The sequence below is a fragment of the Taurulus bubalis genome (genome assembly GCF_910589615.1).
Source record: "Taurulus bubalis genome assembly, chromosome: 16".
NCBI classification, from domain to species: Eukaryota; Metazoa; Chordata; class Actinopteri; order Perciformes; family Cottidae; genus Taurulus; species Taurulus bubalis.
In genome coordinates, this window is record NC_136604.1 from 9,192,353 (window position 1) to 9,207,340 (window position 14,988).

Sequence of the window (14,988 nt, forward strand, 5' to 3'; positions counted from 1 at the left end):
AGAGCAGAGCACTTTCCCACAGATGAGCAGTAGCTTCTCAGAAGCAAAGGATGTTGCATTTGTTGTGAATTTAGTTTCCTAAAACTGTGTTTGTCTGCCTGAAAGTGCTGATGTGATGTGAGATAACACAGAGACACCTCCAGCACCATTAAAATGATTTGAATGGTCAAAACATTTCCCTTTTTTTTTTTACTAAATCAGCCAGGTTTGTGTCAGTCCTTCTGAATGAAATGAAAAAAGGCTTCTTTCTGGAGTCAAGTATTTTTACTGACGCTCTCCAATTAGAGGGAGAAATCTGTTGCAGAGCCACAACACTTTTCTCCACCACAATAGACACACTAGACAACAATACATTGCAGTAACAGCTTTTTGTCGATCTGTCATCTCCCATTCTCAAGAAACAACACTACGTGACAGCATTTCTGTACGGTAATGTGTGCATTTTGTTCATTATTCCGTGGCTTTTCTTCAAAGTCTTTGAAGAAACACGGTGGACGAGGCAGATTTATTTCACATGGACTTTTTGGCTCAACCAGAAGTGGAAGCACTCAATTAAAAATAACTGTTTCCTTTGAGGGTTTAATGAAAACTTCATCAGTATCATTCATGAGTTTTCCATTTTCAGGCGAGGGGTAAACAACATCAAATAAACACTCAATGAAAACACTTTGAAGTAAATACATCACATTAACATTACAAACACCGCTACAAAGGTAATTTATTGTAGATTGAATGACATTATTCCTCGACCACAAAGCTATACTCTATATTGTGGTGAGTGTTTCTGTCTGTATGTTGTCATGACTATGGTTTTGCAACCCAATCTCCTTGATATTGTTTCCTGCTTCAAATCACTGTGGACTCTAGACCTGTTTCATGAGATGTTTCTCAAAATGTGTCCACGTGCCTGTAGATACAAATATTTGAATTTGTGGCATTTTTTTCGAAACTCTCCCTCACGTTCTCCTTTGAGTCATTCTGTGGAGGGACGACGACGCCTCCTTCCTCTGCACATCCTCCTTCCTCAGTCTGCAGAGTGACCTTGCTGAAGCCTGGCCAGTGAGATAAGCTCACACTTTGCTCTCCTGTCCAGCTCTCCTTCTCCTCCTCCTCCTCTTCTTGTTCTCCCCTTCTCCTCTTTCCTTCAGAGCACCAGATTTCTCTCCCTCTCCGCAGCATTTTGTGTTTAATTTTTCACTCTCTATTCCCATCTCTGTCTTTGCATCTCTTTTCTTAGATTTCAGCTTTCACGCTCCCAAGTTCATTATTTGTATTTTTACGAGCATCTCTTACAAAGTTAACATATAGCAGATCACCAAAGCGAAACACACCGCCAGGAGCTGTTTGTCTTGGCAGGTGTGTGTGTGTGTGTGTTTGTGAGAGAGTGCATGTGATGCATGTATGCTTGTGTGTTTATCAGAGGGGGGGATTTGTGCTGACTGGTAAGGGTAAAAGATTCATGACCCAACAAAGCTTGTCAGGGCCGGCCAGACACACACAGACACACAGACACACACACACACACACACACACACACACACACACACACACACACACACGCACGCACAATTTTAAGACCAGGTGATTCGGCAGAATTTTAAGGAAAAGTAAGAGACCCGTAAGAAAAAGCGGGAGTCAGAAAAAAGATCTGGGGGAAAAAGAAAGTGGTGAAGAGAAGAGGCACAGAGGGAAAGAAGACAGCTCATGAAGCTGAAAGGTCTTTCAACCGTTTAAGACATGAGGGATTTCTTGGCTGTGATGACACATCAGAGGAAATGTAGAGGGAAGGAGAGGGATGGAAGCACAGCAGCAGAAAAAGACTGACTCGCCTTTTTAAATCCCGACTCTGTGGTGTGCTTTCAACTGGTCAAATTTGGGAACTCCCAGGTTAATTTAAAACTATCAACAGAATCAGTCAAGGTCAGAGCATGTAGCCTACCAAAGGACGTTCAACAACCAACAGGAGGCTTGTAGCTATTCTTTTTCTTCCAAGCAAGATATTTACCTTATCTGATGTTCTAATAAAAGAAAGGCTTTGACCATCTCACATTAACTGACCGACCAAGTTGAACCCCACTGTTGGCTTTTGTTCAATGTCTTGCTAATTCTTAATTTTATTCTTTCAGAGGCTAAAAGTGCTCTTATCTGGACTTAAAGGGTATTGTTAGTATTTTTCAGCCTGTACATGACTTTCCAAACCTGGGACAACAATTCCTGAAATTAGTCCAGTATTGAAAAAAAGTATTGAGTAAAACGCTGCAAACTTCAGCCATTAAACCGGCTGCAATGTAATCCTATCAGGGCAATTTGGCACAGTCAATTTACGCCCAATAAAAGTGCTTGTTTTTGCCACCGATAGGCTCCAATTATTATTAGCCTTGTCCTGAAATCTAGCAAGGTGACATGTTGCCGGAAGACAGCAGTGGAAATGCGATGCCAGGCGGGCAGAGTTTGTTGTGTTGGAGTACAGAAAGTGTAGTTTAGTGTTATCTTGAAGATTTTCATTATTATGACTGAATATTTAGAGGATTTTGACAGTGTAGATGAGGTCTTTGTATTTGGTGGGATAAATATACATTGGAAGAATGATGTAAAGAGTGGGACCTGTTGCTACCCGATATTCAGATTTCACAATGAGACCACGTCTTCTTAAACTGGAATGGAGTGGAGGAGTGTCAGCAGGTCATTAAGGCTTTGTCTACAGTACAACAATAAACATTGCATTAAAGAAATCAGAAAGTCTTTTTTTGTCTTCTTATTTTCAATTCGCCAATTTTTTTTTATTCAGCCTCATTTAAAAGCTTTCATGTTAATACGAATGACGTGTGTCTCAGTGCAGGAAGTTTTTTGCCCCTTCTATACTTATTCACATGCCTGTACATGTAACATGTGTGTGTGTGTGTGTGTGTGTGTGTGTGTGTGTGTGTGTGTGTCTGTGTGTGTGTGTGTGTGTGTGTGTGTACTTGAGATGCACATCCAGCCCTCTGCCGGTTCACCCGACAGCAGCAGAGAGGCTCAGCGTAGCATGAGAGAGCAAAGCATTATTTTATCTAAATACATTCAGCTCCCTCTCTGTCTCTCCGCTCCTACAGAATCAATAGTCATTACACTCAGAGTGAATTGATCTCTCAGTGCTGTTTGCTGATTCCTCAGACTAAACTAACACCAAACGAATCCCGGGCCCTCCGTAAGGGTCGATGTTATCAGGTGAATGAATGTCGAATGTAAGGCGGCCGGCAGGAGAAGTCGGAGAGGAGCAGAGGTCACGTGTAATAGGATCCGCTTCCTTTCAAGCCGATGCATCAGTTCACTATAATTTGTATGTGTTTAAACCAGCATGCTAAAATCAGCCAGCAGGCCGGACTAAATGGCAGATGACTTACTCAGGGTTACGTGGTGATGATAGAGGGGTGAGTGGCAGGTCAGCGAGGAAAAGTTGAGATACAGATGAAAGGGAACGATGGAGAGGAGGTGTGAGTGAGTGGGAGAGTGAATATGTGTGATTGAGAAAAGACATCAAAAGAATCCTACCATGGCGTTTGATTATGATAATCTTGCTAATGCACAGAAACATTGCTTAAATGTGACTGTTTCCTTTGTTTATACTTAATTAATTAATTAATTAACCCATAAAGCATTATTATTCATAAATATCTACTAATATAAGTGCATGTCTTTTTTTATTTGCCTTTATATTTTATTATTTTATTCACGAATAAAACAATAGCTGATACTTTCTCTCTCTACCATGTATATAGACACACAGAAGATATATGGTTTTACGGGGACATTTCTGGAAATTGGCCTTAAAACCATTTCAGATGGTTGGAAAAAGATTGATCAACTTCATACATCTTTGTTAAGTACGAAGCTGGAGTCAGGTCGTGGTTATCTTAGCTTAGCATAGAGACTTGAAGCATCCAGCAAAAGAAAGTCAAACCTGGCTCAACTTTTGCCACAATGCAGCGCAACGATCATCGCAACTAAATACAATAATTGCCATTGTGATCAAATCTGGTGTCGTAAACCTCTGCAGTGTTTTGCCATCTGAAAAGCCTTCAAACTCAAAGATCTCCAACTGGACTTTCTAAATTGATATCACACTGATGCAGCCCCTCGTGTTTGCTGTCTGAACATCCACACAAATGTCAGATAGTCTTCTCATCTAACATTCGGAAACAAAAAAAATAAGCATTTAACGTCAATGTTGAACTAGTCCTTTCATATATATTTTGATTATTGAGTATCTGCTTATTTTGACGGTGTATGGATGAAAATGAGAAGACATGTAGGAGAAGAGGAGAAATCTAGAAATAGTGAGCTACTGTAGATCCACCCCTCTCTATAGTGGGAGGACAGAAAGAGAATTACTCTGTGTGTGTGTGTGATATCTTGTCAGTTTTCATTTCCAAATAAACACTGTAAACAGAAACATTTAAATATAAAGTGGAAGGCAACTTAAGCTGATAGTCAATTCCAACTCCGAGCGGATCTGCGGGGAAACGAGATTGAAACGTAACGTCGCGTCAAAAGTCGTGACAGCGTAATCAAACACTGGCACGCATTTAATAATCTGTGGTCATGGATATGGGTTCATGGTTTTGGATTACACACACACACACACACACACACACACACACACACACACACACACACACACACACACACACACACACACACACACACACACACACACACACACACACACAGTCCAGTACAGTGATGATATGCAACTTCTTTGCATTAGCTTTCCTCTTGGTGTCCAGCCTGTGACTATAACAAGACACGTTTTTATAGATCTTATCATAATTTCCTTTTATCTTTTTCCATCCCTCGTAGTTGGCAGAGCCAACCAACATCTGGAGCTTTAAATCGGTCTGTGCAGCAGTATTTGGGTTCTGCCCTGGACACAAATAAAGGACGAGGCTCTGAAGCGTCATGGTGTAATGCAGCTACATGGCCAGTGTAGCATAACTACTGAACCAAGAGATTAGATTTAGAGCTACTCTCTCACAAAACACATTATTTGTTTTGTGGTCTGGCTGAATGTGGTTTATAAAGGAGTGGAAGTATTGAAACTGTAAGCACTGAAGCAGCCAAAGGCTTTGTGTGGGCCATGTATAAAAGACTACAAGCCTTTGCTTGTTCAGGATGAGCAGTTAATAACTTTCGGCTCCTTGACATGTGTCCAGTTTACGCCTCTTTTGATAGATGAATATTTAGCGACTCTGACTCCTACCTCCTAAAGTGCTCTACTGCGGTCAGCTATTAGATGTCTAATGGAGCGTGGACCTCATTTTAAAAGTTGAGGATGTAGATCACAGCTCTCATCTCCATGTTGGCGGTAAAGGTGTAATTTGTTCACCTTTTCGAGGGCTATTTCCTTTGTTAACTCAGCAATGCTGTCCTTAAAAAAGGCTAAATCACCCAGAGTCGCTGAAAGCCGAGGGTGCTTCAGTAAACAGTCACCACCACAGATATATGCAAGTTTCACTAGACCTGCTGCTGCCTGCAAGCAGTTCTTCACATACAAAGAATTGCATGAAAGTGACAAACATGCAACATGCCGGTCCATTCTGGATGTCACAAATCTGCAACTATACACTGCACTGCTTCACTGTGTACACGAGCACACACACACACACACACACACACACACACACACACACACACACACACACACACACACACACACACACGCGCTATGACAGTTGCATTAGAATGAATGAGAATCTCCAAACCAATCACTTTATAGCTTTATGGATCATCTGTCAGCTCAGCCATTAGACTGCCAACTTCTTGACATTTACCAACAAATTCATATTTCTCACAACACACCCACACTTGTATGCACACACACAGAAGCACACACAGAAAAGAAAACACACACTCAGTCACCCTGTTGGTCCTCACTGTGGTAGAAGTACACCCACAAACACCCACACATACAGACACACACACACACACACACCAAACGCTTGTTGACATTTGCTCGCGCTACACATTTTTCTGCCATTTTTTTCAAATGAAAGACATGAGATAGATCCCTTTGACTTAAGACAGATTGATCCGTTCCCGCCATAAAACTTGTTTCACAGCCTCCCAAGATGTGCTTCTCAGCGGCGTGCACACACTTGCACAGACAGATCTAATTCAAGCGTAAAATTTACTCGCAGTCTCTTGTTAGCCTCTTCTCTGCAGTGTGTGTGTGTGTGTGTGTGTGTGTGTGTGTGTGTGTGTGTGTGTGTGTGTGTGTGTGTGTGTGTGTGTGTGTGTGTGTGTGTGAGTGTGTGAATTAGATTACGAGGTTGATATAACGGTTGAAGGCTAAGCAGGCCCAAACCACTGAGAGCTGGTTTGAGAGATTAATAAGACATCACGACTTAGTTATGACACATCTTAAATTGAAGAAAAGGGAAGACACTTTTAACCAAATGCCAAACTGTGAAATCGGTCAGCAGAGATCAGCTTTTGTTGAGCAGCACGAAACTAGTCGGCAAATACATTTTTCATACATACAACAAGCCGTCAAGTAGGGAAATACCCTGAAGAGCGGACCTAGTGTTTCTTTAACACATTGGCGCAAATCATGTGAATATTTCACTGGGGAATCTGTCGTAAACCTTTGAAGGATGTTCATTGTTGTACAAAAAAGCAGCACAGAGATGCACCTTGCTCGACAATAATGCAGGCAATACTCTCAGCAGCGGAATTGATTCTACTAACAATTATTGTCTGTATATCCCAAACCTGATATGTTTAATTCCTCTGTTGTGTAGAGCTCTATTGTTGTCCAAAAACTATAAAATCAATGTGCCATCGTTGCACTGAGCACACTGTATTTCATTTTGACTCAATTCCACATCTGCTGGTTTAAATACTCATTAAAGCACAAAATCTGCAGCAAAAAAGTCCCCAATGCACTATTTACTCGTTTTCTAAAAACTACAGTTCCCAGATGACTATGGACATTTCTAAGAATTTAACAAAAACTAGAACTAGATATGTGTGGCTTGCTTTAAACGTTTTATTGAGAGCTGGACTTACTCATTGTTGTTTTATGTGATTTGTTGACCCTAACCGAAATATAGAATATCACCAGCCGTTAATAGGAATAAGATCATAGAAGCTTCAAACCCTGGCACTGCTGCTGCCATGCTCAGCTTATGGAATTGCATCGTGTACAGAAAATGTACAGCACTTTAACTTAAAATTCATAATCAAAATAAATCCTTTCAGCCAAAAGCTGAAGATGTATTCTCTCAAAATGTTGGACAACACCTTATCGACTGCCTTGTACACACAAGGATGCACATGCATGCGCGCATTGGTGGGCGATACATACCAATGGTTTAACACTATGCCACGGATCAATATGCGATGGTAACACAGGCAGGGAGAGGAAGACAGCAAGATGGTGAACAATGCTGGATTCCAATACCTAGAAAGTGTTTCTTTGTGAAGGTCTGAGAGAGAAAATGTAGGTTTGTTAGACCTTAAGAATCCACACGTGTTTTGGTGAGTAACACTAATGTAAACTAAATCTTATATTTGTTTACAAGAAAACTACACACAATCAAATTGATCAATAATATTTTGTATTTCTTACCATGAAGGTTAAAATGCTGTTCCAAAACTTTCTCCACACTGCTAGGAATAACATTTTTGTGGAGAAACACTGTATTTTTGCAACGTTATCCTTAATATTTGCTGGCCTCATTTTTTATATGTTGAGCCTGGAATCACTTTTAGTTCCCACCATGTGTTAGTGTCCTCGATAGTGGCGACCTGGCTTCTTTTAAAAGTCGGTCAAGAAGAAGCTGGTCATCGTAGTGAGGGGTGAAATTATCAAGTGGAAGCATTCATGGATGAAAGAGATCAATAAACAGCGTACAAAAACAATGTGCATTTGGCCAGCTGCTGTGAAACGTGTTCATGAAATAAAAATTGGGTGACATAGAGCATCATATCATACTTTCTGAAATGATCTTTTCACCACTTTTGAACTGTTAGAACAGCACGTGAAGGCCCTAAAACTTGAAGCTAAACTATCTCAACCTGCTCAAAGACACAAGACTCCACGGGGCTCTTCCTGATTCCTCTGGTGTCCATGGAAACAGAGGTGAGGTCAGCAGAGGTTGGGACCAATGGAAGCCATGGGACCAAAAGTACGAGAGGTCATGTGTGAAAGGCAGGAGGTCGGTCCCAAGTGTCCACGCAGACACCGCCCCCAAACACATATAGCAAGTAATGAGTATCAGGTATTAATAGCGCTGTATGGACCGGGCCACGTTTAGGCTAACGAGGCCCCCGGGCTATCAGAGTCACAGGGATGGGACTGAGAATATGATACGCTTCACTTTCACCTGCTGGATGCTTCTGAGATAAATTTAGGAAAAAGAGAGCCTTGATACTGAATCGGTACTTAGTTGAGGTCAGGGCTGCTGAGCACATGTGACCAAACATCGTCAACGTGGGTCTAAACATTTTCATTGGTCGCACCAGTACGCTTGACATATGCCAGATGCACAATAATTGTTGTATTTGTGCAATAATAAGGGCTTAATAATGCCAAAAGTGCCATAATGTATGATAATTTGACCTCATTTTAATTAATTTCCAGATGAATCTTACATCTCTTCTCACAAGACCTCTTTTTTTATCGGCTACAAACATGACTCGTGCACACGGCTGCACCTCAATGAAAAAGGTAGTCTCCCCAGTGCGGCCAATGTAGAAGTTAGTCGACAGCCCTGCTTCAGAACCAGAATCACGAGAGAGAAAGTTGGATCTGTGACATCCCTGCAGATCTCAGCAAACACTTTGGTGAGTACAACATTATCATACTGGCCAAAACTACAATGTTGTCATAAACTACAAAGGACAATTACTTTTATAGAAAATGATGCTAACACTATCAGTGTATGACTGCTCAGTTATCACTTCATGTCACGTAAAAAGATGTATGTGTCATTTCACCCTCAGCTTCTTTTTTTGCACGCACCAGTCAGCGTCTAAATCTAGAAGTATTGGGTCATACATCTATTCCCACCAGTGTTCAAGGTAACATGGGAGGTCACTTCATTTGAAATATTCACACACAATGTCAGAGCATGTACGGTCACACATCTAACAGTGAACCTTCACACAGCCGGATGTTCTCACACACACATGCGCACACATCTACTGCACAAGGTTGCTGTAAAGCTGTAAAGTCACATCAGCATGCAGGGACATGCTGCACGCGTGTTGCCTGTAAAGCACTTTGGGACATGTTCTCTGATCCATGACAGAGTGAAGGGCGGACCAGAGCAGGAGAAAAAGGGCTGGAGACAAAGAGTTTGTGTGTGGTATGCATGCGTGTCTGACTGCCTCCGCAGAGGCAAATCCAGTCTCACAAGCCATTGTGATTGATGCAGCTTCACTGGAAATTAAATGTGATGTGGTCAAAATATTAAATTGTATAAGTGTACCGCCACGCTTTGATTTGTTGATCTGAGAGATGATGGCACAACAATCTCGCGAGGCCAAAATCATTAATATGGCATTAATACAAAGAAACCTCCATGAGATCTTTGATTTGTTAAAATACTTAAAGCTTCTAAAATCAATGTTTTTTCCATTAACAAAGGATCAACCCGACTCCGCAGTACATCACGGTTCAGCGTCTTTTGTCTCATTGTTTTAGTTTTACGGCCTGAAATCGTATTGCTTTGGTTCACGTTCACTGCACTCATCAGTGTTGTTTTAGGCAGCAGCTGTTTTCAGCAAAAAGCTTTAAAACCACTGTACGCAGCAGCAGACGGACAAAGTTAGCAACTAGTGAAACATTTAGCAGCTAAATAGCCACAAAGAAGTTAGGGGAAAGAGAAAACAGTTACAATTTAAAGTTGGATGCCATTTTAAAGTTAGAAACTGGTAATGACGATAACTCATGAAAGTAGTATTCCCAGATTTTTTCACAGATATGAGTCTGTTCCTTGAGAAGCAACAGGGAAATTGTGAAACATATCAGATAATCAGTGTCTGGCTTTCATGCATACTGTGATCCGACCAAATGTCACTTTTCTCAAGATAATTAACACTGATTTTCAAAAAAAAGAAAAGAAACATTACCATGTAGCCAATTAATTACCGGTTTGGCACAGTTCCAGGGCTACAACCCACAGGGACAAGATCAACTCAATCAATTAAAAAAAAACACACAAAACAGGCAACGTGGAGCTCATTTTGTTTGTACAACTGAGTCCAATGAATGAATTAAAATAAAAGTCAGCAGTGAAAGTCGAGGTGCTGCTTCTGCTGTTATTGGTGGCGTGGCACTTGGTTGTGTAAGTGCACGCATGTGTGTGTGTCATCAGGGAAAAAACACGAGACAGACCCCTGGAGCAGCTGTTGTCCCCAGTGTGCCCAATGCTTCTCTCCACTCCCCCTCTCTCACCCTCTCTCACCCTCTCACTCACACACACACACACACACACACACACACACACAGTATTTTATTCTGCTTGCACACACTCACACTCACATACAGTACTTTCTTTACCAAACTCGATGCTGTATCTTTTGTGTTTTTCAATTGTGTGCTCTAAGCTAAAGTAACCACAAACACATTCTCACAAAGATTGTTGTGAGGCTTATGCAACCTCACAGAAAGACACAATCAAAGGTTCCATTTACAAAAAAAGATGCAAAAATCTGCAGGGATGTTTAGGGTGAACGCCGACATGGAGGTTTAGAGGAAAATGTTGGTGTGTTTAGGGAGCGCGGACGTCATTTAGTGTTGAAATTAGGGGCCATAACTCCTCCAGACAGCTATGTGCATAAATTCAAACCATCCCTCTCCACATCTGCTCTCAACTCTGATCCGACCCACACTCACTTCCACTACAGCTCATTAGGAATCCTCAAGAGACTGCGCCTAAATACGTGTTCTTGAGGACCTCGGCTACCTCTCAGTTGCCTCCAACACGTCCACCAGATGTCTTTTTCTACAGTATAAATCTTTGCCTCATTTCATCCCTCTTTAACCCTCGCCTCTCTGATTCACCATGTCTCTGATGCTGCTTTCTATCTCTGGTCGTCTCCCTGGAGGTCAGACGGACAGATGCGCAGCCTTGTCCTCCCCGCGCGCGCACACGCACACGCACACGCGCACACACACACACACACACACACACACACACACACACACACACACACACACACACACACACACACACACACACACACACACACACACACACACACACACACACACACACACACACTTCTGACCTAATTTCTCCAAGGAGGCCAGTTTAAAAGAGTCTGTGAAAAGACAACAGCTGTACAGTACAAATAGACACAAAGGAAGACGGGCATGTCCTTGTTTTCTTTTATTTGAAAGTGCATTGTGACAAAAACAGCAGTTGAATTAGTCACATTACTCTACATTCATTAAGACAGCAAATACAACAATTCTGTAAAATGCCTAGAAAAAGCAAAACAAATTCAAGGTGATGTGTTCAAATGTAGTGATTTGCCTAACCAATTGTCTAAAACCCAAATATATTTAGTTTACAATCATTAAAAGCAACAAAACATAAATAACAATTGAAAATCTGCGACCAGAATTCAATAATGATCAAAATTATCATCTCAATTAATATTCTGTTAATTGACTAATTGTTTGAGCACTAAAATGCATAAGTGTGTACTATCATTCAAAAACCCCAATCAAGGTTGAGGAATTCTCTAAAGTGGAAAAGATAGCAGTTTTTATTTTTTGGTATCAACACTTTTGGTTCAAAGGTGCAGAATAAACTTTCACACTGAAACCAGAAGCGTTTTGTTAATTATTTATTCATTGTTATCACCTCAGACAACACCATCCTCATATGTCAAAAACATGTCTCAGTACAACTTCAGGTGCAAATAACCTGATAGCGTTTAAATTATCTACTACAGTATGTACCAAGGGCTTGGTACCCGTAATATAAGAAACATGCATTAGAATGCCCACAGAAATTATACATACACTACACACATTATATGGTGCAATCAAGTCCTTTGGGAGATTTTCAGACTTGAGGACATTGAGGCCATGAGGCACAAGCTCACTGAGAGGACAGGAAATTCAAATTTGGCATGAAATTCAAGTTAATTTGATTTTTTGGTTTACATCAAACCCAACGACAAGCAAAGCATTACATCCACTGCATCCAGCTGTTGAAATAGCTCCTGCAATATAGCCACACAATCTTTGTAGACGTGGGCTGAAAAAAAAGATAATAAAATGCAACTAAAAAGTACTGATTTAATGTGAATGACTATCAACAGAGCTAATAAAATAATCACTGCACTTCAGTCAAATAAAATGATGCATCTTCTATTTATATTATGTTGACTTCTTCTAGAAGACTTCCTTTAGTTTTACATGAATTTAAATGGGCCTAAATTTGAATATTTAAACCGTTTTTTAAGTAAACTTTTAAGATGGGCTCAACCGTATCCATCTTATTTCTTTAAGATCTTGGTTAGTTTCATTCAAAACAAACATGCTTCAATCATTTTTCATCCAAGGCCTCTGCCAGACTGAGACCGGTGCAGGTGTTGGTGTTTGAGTGTGAACGTGAATGTGAGAAGAAAAAAAGACAAGGAGAAAGTATCTTTAGCACGCCAAGAGCCAGGGGCAGGAATTAAATCCTCATTATGATCTGGCAAAGCCACTTCTCTCCCTGTGCGTGTGTGTGTGCGTGTGCATATAGTGCTACACTAATAATACAACTGCACAGTAGCATCTTGACTTGTGTTTGAAGATCACAGCACCTGGTCAACCAAGGCAACCAAACAAGAGTAAGCAAAGATTATATACGAAAACTATTTTTAAATGAATAAAACATTTTTTTGTCAAGCATCTATTTCAAAACATCATAGACGCAAAATAACATGCAATCACTTTAAAAGTACAGCGAGTAGAAAGAATACTAACTTCACTGCCGACCATGCACCGAAAGATGGTAAATGTTCTCCTTGCAATGTCATTTGTTTATTATCTTAACCTAAGCATTGAGCTGGCACATGAGCCAAACACTTAAAGGAATAGTCTGATTATTTCAGAACTATAGTTATTTGCTTTCTTGCTGAGAGTTGAGAAGATTCAGACATACAACCAAACTCTGACTGCGACAGGCCGTCGCAGTCAGATAATCTGGCACCTAACCAAGGGTCAATTCATATGGATTAAACAAACAACTTTAGAGGTGCTGGAAGGTGGACTTTGTTCCTTTGGAGAAGGTCAGGCGAGCGGTTTCTCCCCGTTTCCAGTCTCAATGCTAAGCTAGGCTTCACAGCTGCTGGCTGTAGCTTCTGATTGTACTTTCATTTAATGAATCTACACTGTGTAGATCCATCTTCATTGAACACCTGGCAAGACAGCAATTAAGCATTTTTCTTTAACTTCTAGTCTGATGCATAATGACTGAACAGATACAGTATTTCAATATAAAAAACTGCATCTCCATAAAAAAAAAAAAATACAAACCCTCAGACTAGTGATTACAAACCATAATAACCATAATCTTTTACAGCCCCACATATTCGTTTTAAATACCTTCAGAACATCCAATTAAATCTAACAATACATGAATAGCCAATCAGATTGTTTCTCTAAAATAAATTAGACTGTCGACAATAAATATATATATATCAAGGCACTTTGAGCACCACAACAAAAAGCATATATAACAGAGAGAATGTGCAGCGAGTTAAAAAGGAAAAAAAGAGAAATAAACTGACCTGTGACTTAAGATAACGTTTTCTCACACACTCTCACACACTCTCTCTCACACACTCACACACACACACACACACACACACACACACACACACACACACACACACACACACACACACACACACACACACACACACACACCATGTATTACATGATGTACAGCTTGTCCGACTGAAAAGTGGAACATGCGGAGGCTTTTCAAACAACCACCACAGGTTACTGGCCAGATGTCTGAACTGGCTCGCAGGCCAGCAGACTACCTGAGGTACACGTTATTGATGGATTTATTGACTCTCTAATAAAATGACTGATTATCACCGGTCAAAATCGCAGCTATTGGTTCTGCAATCCTTCTCAGATTGCCCCGAGACTTAAAACGGGACTTCACGGTGTCTTTCTCCCTTTCGACTGTAATCTGCACACAACGAAGCACATACCAGTTGAATTCATGAACTGCAGAGCGACTAAAATCAACACGGCAAACGTGCCAGTCATCTATATCTGATGACAGAGAAGAGGAGGGTTGAGAGTGTTGTGACTCGGGTGAAGTTGTGTGAACAGATGCAACTCGGCAACATGCTAGTAAAAAGCGGATAAATATTTCAGACTATAAGTCGACACACAGAGCATGCATTGCTGTTTGGAGAAACCCCCGAGCCCTGTACATATATATGTACCCCAGTTGAAAACCGCCTGTATTATTAATATTCACTATTCATGATGGTAAAACTCAGTGATTACAATATCTACAGGGTGTGTTGAATAAAAACACAATTTCTTCTATCACATATGTTAAAATAATCACTGTAGGAGTAAAATGCTGAAGAGAAATACGATGTAGAGGAAGAACCGAGTCCATGTACTGTAGTTCTGTTGACGGCTGTTCAGAGTGGATGTTGGCTCAAACCTGCTAAATATTTTAAGAATGTAAAAGTACTGGTGTATTCTGCATATTCATTCAGCAGTGGTAGGCCACATCTAGAAAACTGCTTCAGAAAATATAGAAAAATAATATAAAAAGAAAGATGTATCTCAGTGCATGTGATGCATCTGATGCCTCAATGCGTCTGCAAAAGCCCCGCTGCGTGCATTGAGTGCAGAGTGCCAACTGTGTGTAATGTTCATATTTTGGGCAGCAGAAAACTCGACTGTTAGTGTAACTCGCTGACACCTGCAGTAAAGCAATTAATACAAGTGGCTTACAGGCAAAA